Here is an 11,793-nt window from a genome sequence, read left to right as displayed (position 1 = left end):
TGGGATAAGGGGGAAGGCCTTGGAGTGGTTCAGGAGCTACCTGCAAAACCGCAAACAATACGTATCTCTGAACGAGAACGTTTCAAGTCTCGAATTCATTAAGTGTGGCGTCCCACAAGGTAGCTTATTAGGTCCTTTACTTTTTATCATTTATATCAATGATTTTTGCAGATCATCCGACGTGTTGTCATTTATACTTTTTGCTGATGATTCAAATGTTTTCTTTTCACATCAAAATCCAGATGAACTCGTGCACATTGTTAATTCCGAATTAAAAAAAGTGACCCAATGGATAAGAGCTAACAAATTATCTCTTAATCTTTTGAAAACTAAGTATATGTTATTTAGTAACTCTACAGAAGTTTTACGTAAAGAGATTATTTTTGATGACATTCAAATAGAACGCGTATCTCATATAAAATTCCTGGGGATTACAGTAGACGATAAATTTTCATGGAGGCCGCATATTATTAACATAAGTACAATAATATCACGTAATATTGGAATCATTAATAGACTTAAGTTTCATATTCCATTGTCTTCTTTGCTGACGTTATATTTCTCTTTAATTTTACCTTATCTTAACTACGGTCTTTTAGCATGGGGTAACGCTCATCAAACTTTACTAGATAGATTACTGGTATTACAAAAAAAGGCACTTCGTGTTATTTGTGGCGTCCCGCCACGTTCCCATACAGATCCATTATTCACTAAATATAAGATTTTAAAAATTAAAGATTTGTATTTTTTTCAGCTTGGACAGTTTATGTTTAATTTCAACACAAATGCACTTCCCTGTATATTCAATTCAATGTTTGCAAGGAATCAATTTTTCCATAATTATCCCACCAGACAATCTTCTGAGTTTCATCTACCTCTTCTGAGAACATTATTGGCTCAGAATACATTTATATACACAGGCCCTAGATTCTGGAATTCATTAAGTAGCGAAATAAAAAATTCTCCTTCTTTGTATTCCTTTAAGCGTAAGTTGAAATCCTTTCTGTTAAACCCTCTCTGATGTTCGTTTTTGTTAATCAAGTTCCAACAACCACAGAGTTTATCATCCAACCATCAATCAATTGATTTCTGAATTCATTAATTTATGAAATAGCCATTATAATTTCTACACAGCTGTATGCAACCACCGGCTGTTTAAAGAATTTCTTCAATTCCCTCTTCAATTCTCTCTTTCGTTTCTTTGATCAGCGTGTAGGCATTCTCCTTCTTTCTTCCTTCCTTCATTTCATTTTCCACCTTTCTGTCTAGTCGTGTCATGTTATTGTGTGTCTCCCGTTTGTTTCCGTCTTGTGTAAATCATACTTGTGTCCAGCATATACAAATAAGTATTTAGTTAGAGTTTCTTGAGTGGTTCACAATCTACAAGCTTGCTTTTTAGTGGACCTCTCAGTTCTCCTTTTTTTCAACTGAAACAAAGACTTATATTATTTTGCGTATACATAAAATGTTACTTTATTATTGTATCATTTGATATCATTTGTAAGTTGTGTGTATACGATTGTGATAATAACCTAATTCATACTGTGTTGTGTTTTGTTGGAAAAAGGAGAATGAAATAAAATGAAATGAAATGAAATGAAATGTTGCTCACTTATGTCACCTTGCGAAACTAGCTCTTTTTTGTAGCCATGAACATTTAATTTCAAATTCTGGCTGCTGCAGTACAAACGTATTTCCAGCAGACGGCAAGCACGTCTGTCGCTCTGACAACGAGCACGTGATAAATACAAGCACGTGACCATGAATCCACGAGGCAAAGTCTGCGCATATTTGTATGTGTTCCTCCCCTGAGAATTTCTGCTGGGATCATAACTTCGTTGACATTGACCTTCTTGCCAAATTTCAGCCTGATTTCGAGCGAGGAGGGATTTCGTTTTGTTTTTGTTGTTGTTGTTGTTGTTGTTGTGTGTGTTTTTTAACTTCCAGTGAAACTGCCAATAGTCTTCTTTCAGTACACTTCTCGTTTGACAAAGGCATGATTTCGATATCAGAAATTCGCTTGTGAAGGAAGATAAATGTTTGAGCAATTTCCATACTTTTTGCACAAAGCAGGTAATAGCTACTAACTCCAGACGTCAGTTCTTGAATTCGAGTTATATTCACATTTGAAATATGAAAACAGTGATTCATGTAACTGGGAAACAAAAGGCACGAACGAAGATTTAAGTCATACTTTCAAGAAATGTTTTAGATCATTACTTCTTAATCTGATTTTGGGGACCAATTCCAGTTTGGTGATGGACGAAAATGCTATGATACCAGATCACTGGATACTTGTCTCCCGATTTTTCTGCGAGAAGGAGGAGGAGGAGAAGAAGAAGAAGAAGAAGGAGAAGAAGAAGAAGAAGAAGAAGAAGAAGAAGAAGAAAAATTACATCACGTGCACTAGATTAACTCCAGAAATGAGAGTCAGCTATTGATTATTTCAAGCGAAAACAATATGTTCGCAAACCTTCTGACAAGAAACCGCACATCCAGAAAGACGCATTGTAGAATATAGTGGTCACAGTTTCATCAGTTCTTCTTGATTAAACCTGGTTCGTGTGTCGGCATGTCGAAAACGGTGACACGACATTTGTTTGCTCTTGCTACAGTATTACTCCAGTCTTATTTTCTCCAAGCACTTAGGGTTAGGGTTTGGGTTGTGATAGGTGATGGTTAGGATTAGAGCTATGGTTATACTTGTAGGTAGAAATTATGTTTGGCTTCGCGTGCAGATATTTCATGGGGCAATTGTCGCAGAAGCCAATGTCATGGAACCGTTGAAAACAGACTGAAGTGAGAAGAGTCTTTGGTGAAGCATGAGCGATGAGATGTATGAAGGCGTTGATGCGTTCTTCATGTCAAATTCGTTTGATGGCTGTTGAGTAAATATTAATGAGAACGCTCACTGGCAAACTGCCAAAGATAAGCAATGTCTATTTCAACTTCTGTGAGACATGTCACTGTCTTACACTGCGTATTTTTCGTGTTGAACTCTCCGTCGACTGAATTCCAGCTCGTTTGTAGGCCCTACGTAGTCGGCACCATCTTTGGTCTGCACCCAACAACACCCTGTCGGTCCCAATCTGGGGATCAAAGCATAGGGGAACGTGTTGACTCCTTCTCATTTTATCCCCCGATCTCACGTCCGGGAATGAATCTTTTGGCGTTTCAAGGGGTAACCACACAATCCTGTATAATAAAAAAAAGAAGAAGTACTTGGCAAGTCATGATGAGACACATTGCAGAGAAATTCAAGATTTATGTGTGTGGAAAGTGCATTTCAATCAGCTACGCAACATATTGCAAACAAGCTGAAGGGGGGGGGGAGAGGAGGCGAGGTGGATGAACGAGTGGGAAGGGGAATCTATGTAGAGTGCTGGAGATGATGATGGGGAAGATGATAGAGATAACAGGGAAGTGTATAAGGTGCTTCGGCTGATTATATGAAGAGTTTGTTTGCAAAAACCGATAAGTCCATATTTGCCAAATGGAGATATTTGCGATTAAATGTCAAGAAAAATATAGAGAATAATAAGAACATTTTTGCTTCTTTCGACCATAACTTCAAAAAATATACCTATATAATTATGTAATGACCAATGTATCATTTAAAAGATATTATTTTGTACTTTATGACAGAGATCGTACTTCAAAATCTTCAAAAATGGACTTATCGGTTTTTGCAAACAAGGCCTTCATATAGGCTTATTATATCTAAATTTCCTTTTATTTCTTTCGAGAAGAGGATGGGATATTGAGAGAGGAAAGTCGTGAACCTATAAACTTTCAGCTACTAATTACGCGATTAAAATGACGATGCAAAATAAAATAAATTTTATCTGATAGGTCCTTTAATAATTATTTGATCTTAACAGTTTGTAGGTATTGTTAGACATATTATAGTGCAACATCATTGCTTTTGATCTATCTTGACGTTTAAGGAATTATATCATAAAGCCCTATCAAACTTTTTTTTTTTTTGCTCCAGAGCAGTTATGTATCGAAAAGCCATACTTTGAGTCACGAGTGAGATTAAACAGGGTCTAAGAATAGGGGTGGATTAAATGTCGTTCAGTAGGTGTGAATCTAATTGCGCTTGACGATGATTGTACGTGAGCAGATAACACGCAGAGGGGGGGGGGGGGGGTGGAAAATCAAATGGAAAGAGAAAGAAATATTAGACTAAAAGAAAAAAAAACGAACAATTTAGGGTCGGAACATCCCCGAACATTTCTGATCCTGTTCTACTTCTCAGACTATAAATTGGGTGTCGCGCCGCGACGCCTGGTGAAATCCATGTTCCTCCTGAACATCCCTCACGCTGACGAACAATCAAACAAAGAATCGTCTTGGCTCAGCAGTCACGATCATTTTTTTTTTCTCTCACCCAGATCAGTGCGAATTGCAGCACCAGTCGACTGTACGAAAGTTTATTTTGCTCTCCTGCTTGAATGTAAATACGCGGCTTTACTGATGCACGCCTCGATGCCAAGGTTGTGAATCCTCACTGAAAAAAGAGAGAAAAGTTAGAAAGATAATAAGATGGAAGAAATAGCAATGATTTATCGGCTGCAGACTAATTGCACATTATACGTCCGAGATTGGTAAAGGTGATGTTTTTGTTTTATTTTGTGGTATGTTAAGGTATGTTATGAATTATGGTTCTGAGGTGTTTAAAGGATAGCCTTAGACTCTGATTTATTCGGTAATTAAATGCAGACATCTCAAAACTCATCTTGCAATTCGTACGCCCTTCCCGTACATAAGCTGCACCTGCGCAAAGATTGAAAGATCAAAGAACTTCAGTCACGTCCGTAATCTCTGTTCTGCGCGGTAGGCCTACAGTTTTAGTCTCGGATAATATTTTTTCCCGTTTTCCCCTGGCTATTTGAGATAACTTTCGGAAAACAGTACATGTATATCCAATAAAAGAAGTACACTTGTTTGCCGTATGTAAGATGAATACGTTTTCTATACACTTCGAAACGCATGCCTTGTTGGCTCCTAGAGCAGAATATCAACTGTTTTTACAAACCTAAGTCACCGTACGCGTCCAGATCTTTAAATAGTTTGTCACACCATTATGTAAAAATCTAAATTAACGAGGTATGTCTCTGTAACACACCATTTGATAATTTATGAAATTACATAGATCATCTGATACTTTCATGCCAAAGGACATCTTTTCAGAAATACCGATGGGTTTGATCATTTTCGTCTAATGTGATATCTGAGCAAAGGGGAATCAATTATCCATATCGTGTGGCAATGATTAAACAGTTGTGCAGAGATTTTCAAAGAATTTACCAAGCAACTAAATATGATGTAAAGTGGCAAAATTACTCTTGCAAGAGCCAATTGCAATGTATGGAAAAAAAGTAGCAAAACATACAAGGGTCCGTTGATGGAGACTATTCCTTCATAGCTGACAGGCACCACTCAATGAGCAGTCTCGGCAAATGGAGAGGTCAGTCACGTAGTCACGCTAGACGGTACAGAGAAAAGACCACCACCCCACTCACCCTCCGCTGCTTCTTCCAGTGTTTCTCTTTATCTAGCCCTCCACCCCTCTCCATCTCTGCCTGTCGTCATGATGCACGTGCTCACGTGATCGAGGTACAACTCAAAGTGAGAATTAAACCTAAGCGAATTTATGTGTATGTCGACTCCTTTTGGTTAGTCAGTCGAACGCAAGACATCACATTCGAGTACAGTTCGTCAAATCTTCGGCCACGAGAGACGAAGAGTTCAATCAGTGCGGCTGCGCAGCGGGACTGGAGCAGCACGGGAGTGCTTATGTCTCCATGATCACCGCCGCTCTCTCTAGAAAAAGTGAAGTGTGCCTTCTCATTTTTTTTTCACCCATCAGATTGTGCGTGCGTGACATTTCGGACGAATATCATACCGATCACATGCGACTCCCCGGCAACACAGCGATTGAAGAGAAGGTCCGAGGGCAGTCTGCGAGCAATGGTGACAAGAGTCGAGGATTTATTGTAGACTTCTGTATTTCATCATTGCACCCAGTTCACCGCTAGAGGCTTTGTAGATTATAAAACAATGTGGAATATAGCGATTTGAGATAAGGATAACGTGGAGTGGATAATTGCCAGCCGTCTTTTTGATTTGTCACGCGAAGGGAACAACCCATGTTGGAAACACACCTGACGTAGCGCAGAGGAGAGATCCACGCTACTCAGCCACCACGGCGTCGCCCTCCGTTTTCGTCGGGTCTCCTCCTTGCGGTGTAACCGTCGATAATCAGGTCAACATGCTGGTTCGAACTGGACGTCGCATTGTCCTCCTCATCTCCCTCACCGTCGCCGTGTTCTTCCTCCTCTTCATCCAGACACCCGACCACCTTCCCCTCGCCCAGCTCCAGCAGGCCTACCGGGACTTCGCCGGTACCACCGGAATTCTACCCAGGTAAGCTTGGATCCAGGGCTGGGGACCACGTGTTTCAATTCAATTCAATTCAATTCAATTCAATTCAATTCAATTCAATTCAATTCAATAGTTTATCTATTTCCACTTAAAAAATCAACAACGTAGGCTTACTTACCTCCTTTTTGCTTGGTATAGTCTGTGCAGTCATTTAGATAATTTTCAATTTAGCAATCACATGTAGTAGGCCTCTATTTTAAAAATGTTGCCAAAGTCGATAACCCCAGGATTAGATTATGCATAAGGTATTATACTATAAGAAAAGGAAATCGGGTGATTCGTCATCTATCAGTGACAGAAGACATTGCTTGTTGTCTCTGTATTTGAATGTTTCAATTCAGTCGACAAAATTGGAGATGTACCCAGGGCCCTGTCTTTGTAAAAATTGTGATAGAAATCAATCGCAAATCTCTTGAAAGCTGCAATCAATCGCAACCTGTGATTGATTGATTGCAGTTCTCCGTCTTAATTTCAATCATAACTTTTTATAAGATGGATTTGCATTCAATCGTAAAGTTGTGATAGATTTGAATCAATCACAAGTCTTTATAAGACGGGGCCCAGATATTAACACTCTCCTGCCTATGATAATATCTCTGGGTTCCGCGTGACCTTTCGATGAGGTGCCCTGAAGCGCGTTTCGTATAGTTTTCTTTCGACTGCTTCATGTAAAAAAACAATACAAAACAATACAATACAAAACAAAACAAAACAAAACAGGGAATCGCAAGGGAATCATTACTTACATTTGTTGTATGGGCCGAATGAGTATCAGCAACAGGAGACGAGATTTAAGTAGTAAGAATGTGACACTTTAATCCGAATGTATCAAGGATGGTTTTATAGAAAAGGCGGAAAGAAGGATGTTTACATGCCCACACTTCTTCTTGTCACATTAGTTTGTTCTCATTCTAAGAAGGGTGGTACAGCTTTCTGTTCTTACTACAGTCTGGCACCAACGTTTGGTGTGCAATGTGTAGTGCGTGTATGTGTTGTGTGTGTGCGTGTGTGTTTGTATGTATATATGTACGTGAATATATATGGCGGGAGAGTTCGTATGTGTATATTCATTGTGTGTATATAATATACATAACTAATAACTTATATAGAATATGCCCAATATACTTACATATAATGTTATGCACGCATGATTTGTGTGTGAAGATTTGAATGGAAATCAAATAAAAGCACTAAAAGAGGTGTAGGAACAGAAGTATTCAATTGGAGTCATCGTTTGAAAACGGCGGTAAAAACGAAGAGACCAAACTTTGTCCATCAGACCAAACTTTGTCCATCAAGGACAAGGATATACATCCTGATTATCGGTGTCTGAATTCCCTGATCTAAAATTGATACACTACTTAGCTAATAGCCTATATAACTTACTGTTCATATACTTCGTATCATTTGAATGTAAAAATTACACATATTACAGTGTTCCCACCGTGGATAATGCATTTCCATTTTTGTAAGGTCAGTACTCTTATTACTGTCATTGCTTTTGTCACCAATTAGCCGAGCACTGCACATGGAGTGAATAATCTTACGATACGTCATTGCTACACATTACGAGCGTAAATTTTGCTCATTATCATCTGACATGTACAAATATTCTGCCCAGCACTATTTTTATGCACGATGAAGTCAAGCAAGATATTTACTGGACTTTTTGTGTTGTGAGATGAGACTCAGCAATCCCAGTTGGCATTCCAACTTTTCGAATTAATTTTTTAAAAGAGGTCGATGTATATATTTTTAATCGTTTCTCAGTTTCCCTCCTGGATTTAGGGTGTATAGATTCTGTCATCTTTGTTCCAAGCAGTGAGGTAGCATGAATGCATGTGTTTACATATGCCTCAACTTTAGTTTGTTGTTATTTCGTTCGGGATAATCTCTGTACCTCATTGAACATGTCTAGTGTATCAAAGATGTTTTTTTTCTTTTTACATTCCTCGTCAGTTAACCGATCACAAGAGTACAACCACACTCTTCGCAAACGCATTGTACTTTTTCCTATTCAGGAATAAAACTCAACAGAACTCCAGGGAACCCTCTCCATTTTGTATAAAATGTCCGAGTTTAATCGCTCGAAGGATAATGTTGACGAATCAGCAACGACACTCTTCTATAACCATTACAAGTGCTGGCACGACGAGCGCGCAAATCACACAATCTTGGAATTGACCCACACACCCTGGAGTTGACCCTCACAAATTATCTGGTCACATACCTGTCGACCGAGCACATGTTGACCCATGTGCATCGCGACCAAAAAAAAAAAAAAAAAAACGAAAAAAAGGGACTACAAAATATGCTTGCCATCCGGCGATGACCATGACACCACGAATCGTGTCTGTGCTTGACAGTTATATCCGGGAGATGGTTTCTAATTCCACTTCCTATACGAATGTTTCTCTCCTAGCTAGAGAACATACTTTCATAATGCATCCGAGCCTTTTTACAAGAGATGAAGAGAATAGTCAAACAAAATGAAACGTACACATTTCCTTATAATATGACATAAAGTACGGAAGTTGTAGAATTTTTGAATGGACTTTATAAGTTTAATTTCTTTTTGTTAATCTAATATTCGATTATATCTGACAAAAAAGCCACTCCGTGTAAAAGTTGACTTTGATGCGGAGACTTAAACATATTGAGGAGCATGGCAAATTTACTTCAATTCGGACAAAAGTAACGACGTTCTGGAATTTGGAAGTTTGATGTCTTTTTGTTTTGATTTTGATTTTTTTTTTTTTTTTTGCCTAACAGTAGTATTCATCGAAATATGCCAGTCATGAAAAGCGATTATGCCATATAGTTTAACAACTCTCCCAAGTCTTGGGTACAGAAAATCTTACAAAACCATGCAGATTTAGAATACTTCTGCCTATGATTTTGGTTTGTAATTTGACGATTTGATAATTTTGTGATCCATTGATTTGTGTCACCATTGGCTCGATCATGACTATCTGAGGAAATTGTTTTTAGTAAGGTTATCGACCGCGGAGAAGAAAACAGAACAGTAAAACGTCTCCATTTCTTTTCTTTTTTTTGCGGGGGGGGGGGGGGAGGGAGGGATGGGGGAGGGCCAAGGCACTCCACACAAATCATATGTCAGCCTCCGGCGAATATAATGTTCGCTACTATTGACAAGACAACTTCACACAGCTCATTCGATCAATTCCCAGCTTTTTTTCTTGAGTTTTAGAGAGGGAGAGAGACGTAAGCTGCCTGGAATGTTTATTTTACGTCATTTATACATTGGGTATTTGATGTAGAATAATATACACCAACTAAAATGATGCGGTTTACACACCGGCCAGGCAAATAGGTAATGTTCCCAACGGGTGGAGCGGGGGGAAAGCTTAGAAAAAGCGTATTTTTAAGTGGTTCATAGACTGTTATCCAGTCTTCTAGTTTGTCATAAAAAAAGAAATAGTCTCCACACGTGGAGTGTTCTCTTATGGAAATCGAGAAAGCAAAAGAGAGATCAAAAGAGAAATCCTTCCTAACTTTGTTTTGCATGAAAACAGAAAAATCAGAGAAGTATAGATCAGTGAAAATTAGGGGAAAATCGGACACATTACGTTATGAATTGTACATTTTTTTACAATTGTTAACCCTGTGTGATCATGCCGTGGAGCTGTTGTCCAATTCAGTTGATATAGGCTCTATAACATATATATATATATATATATATATATATATATATATCACGAATTATCAAGATTGTTATGAGGAAAACATTCCTCAAACTTGTACCTGCAATATAATCAGAGAAATACGTTTTTAAGTGTCTCCTCGGGGGACAAAAGCTGTCTGTAAAAAAAAAAAAATGTATTTGAGAAAAAGGAAAATCAGAATCAATGAGCTGCTCAAGAGCAGTATCATACAGAGTTGCCGATTTGGCTTTAGAATACACTTTAAACTTTCACAATTTACATCTTAAACGTTTGTGTAAATGTGTCCAACTTTTATCAGTATTCAATGATTTGAAGTTCTGATTTTTTTCACTTTCAAATTACTAACAAAAACCTTATAGGCCTATATGATATTAGATTGGACTAAATTACAATTGTATAAGAGCGAATTCCAAACTTTTTATAGCCGATTGGCTTGAGCTCGACTTGGTTTACGTCGGGTGCAGTTATATTTGGCTTTTGATAGGGGCCCATTCTTAACAGATGAGCAAAAGAACATCCAAAGTCCGAATGGGTGCAGTCGCCTGGCTATGGCCTGACCGTGAGAAAGTGCGATGGAACCGTGCAAGGATGATCGATGTGACGCAGCCATTTATAGGCCTTTATATATACGTATATATATTTTTCTAACATGGCAGGTCAAATGAGGCCAGCATAAATAAATGGAAGGAAGGCGCAGTTGGGGTTTTTATGTCGGCGCTCTGCCCGTCTGGCCTCCGTGGTCAACACGAGTGTTAGTTCTGGCCGCTAGCCAGTCTGTGCTGACCCCAATTAAACGGAGACAAAATAAGGATCAGGTGTATTTTTCTTTCTCCTTTATATGTTCTACTTCAGCCATTGGTGCATTGAATACGCTCCCTTCAACGTGTTTGTCAATTCGTATTATTATAGAGAGCTCCACGCAACCAGGTAAAAAAAAAAAGTCACCTTAGTGATGAATGAACTTTACACTGCCCACGAAATATATGGACCACGCTACATTTCTGCGATTTTCTTCCTTATTTGTATTTGAGGTTTCCGTGACGGTAGGTCCAACATGTAAAGTACGTCAAAAGTGAGCGAAACGTAGGCTAAGTTTCCTTGGCAAAGTTTGAAAAGATTACACCGTCTTCAAACGTGGAGTATTATAGATGTCTACAGATGAATGGTGGTTAAGTCTGATGAACTTATGTAAATGCACCATTGAAGAAAATAATGTTGTGGGGGTAGTTGTTTTGAAATGGGTACAGGGCTGACACAATAACGAATAATTCCACCATAATATGTTCAAGTTTTCCTGTGATACATAGACCAAAATCAGGTGAATCGAATGGTATAGACGTTGGCTTCATCAATATCAAAAACATTTATGAATTTACAGTTGTACATTTTATCAAGTAGTGATATCAGTTGAAACCACTCATACAAATTACAGATTAACAAATCAACGTGACGTTGTCATCATTATCAATAAACTCACAACTCCCCCACTAGTAGTTTGTGTGCAAAAATATCATACATATATTTTTTTTTTGTTCTCTCTTTTGTAATTCAGCAAAACAACTAGAGCATTCGACGCATGAAAGTTTGCAACACAACATTAACTTGATGAGAAAATTACATGTCTTTTTTTGAAATTCATATTGGAATTCACTTACTT

General features: G+C 38.3%; 1 pseudogene; it reads left to right on the top strand.

Annotated features, from left to right (window-relative positions):
* Positions 1-6,277: 6,277 nt before the first annotated feature.
* LOC139731741 (alpha-N-acetylneuraminate alpha-2,8-sialyltransferase ST8SIA3-like) overlaps positions 6,278-11,793 on the top strand; it is a 29,165-nt pseudogene continuing 23,649 nt past the window's right edge.

This window comes from Diadema antillarum, unplaced genomic scaffold (genome assembly GCF_040938485.1).
Source record: "Diadema antillarum isolate AM-2024a unplaced genomic scaffold, OU_Dant_1.0 seq00000384_RagTag, whole genome shotgun sequence".
Lineage (NCBI taxonomy): Eukaryota > Metazoa > Echinodermata > Echinoidea > Diadematoida > Diadematidae > Diadema > Diadema antillarum.
This window is presented reverse-complemented; position numbering and strand designations above follow the sequence as displayed.